We start from the raw sequence: 4,690 nt of genomic DNA on the forward strand, positions 1-4,690 counted from the left end.
AATGTATAAAAAAAATAATGAAAACGAAATATATCACTGGCCAATGCATATACCCCATCCCCACCCCACCCCATTGCACCCCACCCCACATCCCATCCCATGTCAACAGAGCCCAACCCATGTCTGAGGAAATCTAATACATGCAATCATTTTCAAACGATACATTTAGCGGTTTTCGGCCAATACCGATAAATGTTTTCATTGACCCCAAATATGGAGGTCATGTAACAGATGGCGGATTTTACAATTAGTTTCCGTTTTAATGGAACTCCGATGCGAGCTGTTCATTCAAATGTATCAAGTATGTCACGTGTATGTCAAACATTTACACTGCGTGCGTCACTATACAATTTGAAATCAAACAATGAAATGTACAAATACTCGTTGCAGATTTGTTCAGGTTTTATTTGAAGCAGCATGAGAAATGGGTCACGGTAGTTAATTTGGATATTTAATTAACAAAACGTTACCATGGCTTCCTAGTTGATAAAGAACAAGACACAGACCAATGAGTTTGCACTTGTAAGTCAGTCAAAATTGCAAAAAAATAAAAACAAGAAAATAATTGTTATTGTACGTACAGGAAGTGGTGGGTAAACAAACTGGGTAAAGAATAAAAGTAATTTCTTATAATCACAAGTAAACACATAAATAAACTATTTATGCACGGTTGTGTTTCAAGCGGTAGATGCAGTAACATATTAAATATTTCTGCGAACAACTGGACTTTGCAGAACATACAGGAATTGATATCACGATAATTTATGCTTTATACCCAATTTATTTACAAATTACGTCCTATTGGTGTATCTACAATAACAAACTTTCACATATTGTTTAGTTTTTTGGAATGTATTGACTTAAATTTAAAAACAGACTTGTGTACGTTATTCTACATTATTTTTCCATATACTGAGAAAACATCAAGTTGTTTCATTCATCCAAAAATCCAAACTAGAAACCCATTTCTCATCCACATGCGCACTTTAATAGGTGGGGTATTATTTCATATGTGGTAACAGCAACTCATATTTCCCGATGGAATGACCATGACTGAGTCTCGATCCGATACTGGATTTCAATATTGTTTTGTTTCAACATTTATACAGCTTTTGTGTAAACCTATAGTCTTTAAATTCCAATCTCCGGGAAAATATCGATTTCTGCCTTTAATTTTGACAGTGTCTTGTTTGCTTTTCCGTACATTTTATTGCCGAAATGCATTTGCAATTCATACGTTCAGTTGAAAGCAATTCAAAAACCTGCATTTATGTATATAATGTGTATATTGGGTTGAAGTATATATATAAAGTGAGTTTCAATGTCGGAACTATGGTCGCAGCGTAATATAAACACAACTAACACATTAAGGAAACCAGTAAGGTTTCTCACACCAGAAGTCTAAACAGTGTTATGAATATATATAGCTCTGATCGCTTATAGAAATTGAACAAAAAACGGACATCCATAGAATCAAATGACAGATGATATTCCGAATACGTGCGGAAATTTCTTGACGTGTGATTTTCAAACATCACCGCCGTCAAGGCCGTTGTCAACACTCCGATCGCGAGGTTTCCGCTTCTTTCTATTTTTGACGTGGTGTAGATCATTGATAACTGACGCCGTAACTCTGTCTGCTTTTGTGATCGTACAGAAGTCCATAGTGCGAAGTTGTGGCAGCGATGTCAACATATATGCTCTGTATCGCTTCTCTTGTTCGATTGGGTTCCCGTGGAGGGCAACGCTCTTCAAATTGGGCATGTGCATCAGTTTATCAACCTCTCCTAAATTTTCAATTTCGTTACCGTGTAAATATAGTATCTTGACGCTTGGGTACTTAAGGACTATATCGTCTATTGAACACAAAGCGTTAAAAGACAGGTCAATCCAATTTAAGTCCTCCGGATTTGCAATAACCTTGTTAATGAGTTCATCAAATCCAGTCCACTTTTCGATGTGATTATTGTTGAGCTTGACAGCTGTAGTACAAAATTTTCCTTCGTCGTTTTTCTTCATTTTCTTACCTCCCATCTCTCTAGGCTCACATTCCTTTATAGTACCAAGTTGGTCAAATGTACTAAGATTCCTGAACGATAAATCTAACGGTGGAGCGGAGTAGACAGTTTCTTTTACATCTAATGATGCTTCGACGACTGGTTTTCGGTATCGTGGGGTTTGGTTGAACTGTTTCGTAGTCGTAGCGATCATGTTGTCTGATGGAATTGCGGTTACTCAATATATATAGACATACAGCAGTCACCCGTTCTTTACTGTTATGTGGTCTGCTCCGTACTTGATCAAATAGTCACGCACAATATCCAAACGAAGTTTTGTCAAGTTCTAGTCTAAGAGCTGACTGCGATACAGAACTGTTCCTGACAGAGCGGAGAAAAACTGTCGTCTGAGGACTGTTTAGGTAAAACAACACGAGTGTGGTTAATATTTCCGACGACTGTTTATCAACGAACCAGTCATTCAATTGTTATTAGGGGTGGCATAAACACAAACACGATGTCAAGACTTCAGAACCACTTCATTGAAGAAACACCTTTCGGCTATTTTCAGTAATCTACTATAAACAGTCGGATATAAACAGTGAATAATGTGTGAGGCGGATTGACTACATGACAATTTCATCCATGGTTTTCACTGCATGCTCGGAAATTCAATCCGTACTTACTGATAGAGACTGAAGTTCGTTGACGACCACCTGTTTGTAAATCGAATATCCGTCCTGATAAATCTACAGACGGAAGCGTAGTAGAGCACGTAAAATTACACAATTTACAATTATGGTTGTAAACGTAGTGAGTGTCTCCACTATCGACGAATATCGACCACTGTACTCGCAGGTTCTGTTGCTCCGATACCAAACGTTATCAGTTCAACTTTATGAAGTCAGTCCAGTTTATATAACAAGAAGAGTCGTTGAGGTAGACAGCTGTTTGGCTCGTTAAAACAATTCCTGACAGAACAAGGTGACAAATGGTCTGTCGCAACCACTGAGTGTAACATAGTCCCACCGCCCATGTAGACTGTGTGTACTGCCGTAAACTGGTAATTCGTCACTCGGTCTATATTGATGGCGTGGCTGTTACAATGTTTCCCGGGGCAACGCTGACACTTAATAGCGTATTATTGAGAAATGGGGCAAGTCGCCGAGCTTAGAGAAAACAATTAAAAAGTTGCCTTTTTAAATCTATCTGAATTCTTTAAACCCCACCTGGAATATCAGATTACGGTATTGTTGGCCAAAACACGTCTTATTTTACAAGTATGTTTTCACAAAGTGCCATGCAACGTGCTGCGACTGTCGTCTCAACTGACTGAGTAAACTAGTCGTCGACCGCACTAAAAATTTTATGAGCATAAATGCGCTGCGAATTATTCACCAGTGACGGCTGAAAAGCGATACTCAGTACATACAGAGAAATATTTAGACTGTCATTTTTTTCCGCCGAGGGTTGTTTTCGCTTTCAGGTTTGGTTCTTTGTAACATCATAGGGAAATGTATAACTACAATACACACAAAACACGACGTTTTTATTTCAATAATCTCTCACCTTTAAATACCATCAACACCATTTTCTACTTATATTGATAAAGTACTACATTGGACAATGAATAACATACTTTAATTATCGCCATATTCTATGGAGAATTAAACTTCATAAAAAAAACACAGAAATTGTTACCATTAGTGAACGATCCTTTCAAATGATTCACGTAATCGTGTTGCCATGGATATGTGATTATATCGCCCACACTGTATGTTCTAACAAAACTATTTCGCAATTGCTAGTTTGCTATTAAATCATACACATCAGTTTAATGCATTACTGGGTTGACTAGTCGGGGTCAAATTGTATTGGGTCATTTACTTATTCATTATTTGCATATTGTGTAGTGTGTATGTGTCCTAAAGATTGGCATGAACACATGATGAAAGGATGGCGTGCACAGGTTGGTATGAAGGTATTTTTTAATTATGATAATAAGACATATTGAGCTTAAATGTTTGTTTCCTTACTTTTTTTCTTATTTTTGGCTGTTTTTAGACAACCATTAATGGAACATATTGCTGCAACTTGGTTCAATGTAATCCAAGATTTTTTTTAGCGAATTCACTATACATCACGTAAACCGTAATATTTATTATTTGAGTTTAGACCCATTCCATTTCATTCGACATAATACTCGAACTTGAACGAGAAGCATTTTTTTGGGTAAACTTTGACATGATTTATTTTACCAAGTCCGGCATTGAAATCGGAGTGTGAAGTGGTTAATTAATATTTTACAGGCGTACTCTTAAATCGTATATTGGCAACGACAGATAACTTGGAATATTTCATTTGAAAGGAAACCTTTAAGGAGACGTACAGGCAGAAAAAAGGCATAATAGATTGCAATGAAACCTACCCACGCAGGTTTGTAATGTCGTAAATGTTACACCAACACTAAAATTAATATTATGACGTTTTAAAGACTATTTATCATATTCTAACATGTCTGCAAAATTCTTTTTTGCCATTATTACATAACATTTTACTGATATACTAGTATTAAATTCACTACAGTATCTAAGGTTATATTGTAGGTTGAATATTTCATTGATATCACGATGAAGACAGTGACCTGGTCGAAATATCTTTACAAGCTCAAATAACGAAAAACATTGATGGTC

At 36.6% G+C, this 4,690-nt stretch overlaps 1 pseudogene; it reads right to left on the bottom strand.

Annotated features, from left to right (window-relative positions):
- Positions 1-1,527: 1,527 nt before the first annotated feature.
- Positions 1,528-2,211, bottom strand: LOC144444960 (leucine-rich repeat-containing protein 51 pseudogene; annotated as a pseudogene).
- Between the last annotated feature and the right edge of the window lie 2,479 nt (positions 2,212-4,690).

This window comes from Glandiceps talaboti, chromosome 13 (genome assembly GCF_964340395.1).
Source record: "Glandiceps talaboti chromosome 13, keGlaTala1.1, whole genome shotgun sequence".
In the NCBI taxonomy this organism is placed as follows: Eukaryota; Metazoa; Hemichordata; class Enteropneusta; family Spengelidae; genus Glandiceps; species Glandiceps talaboti.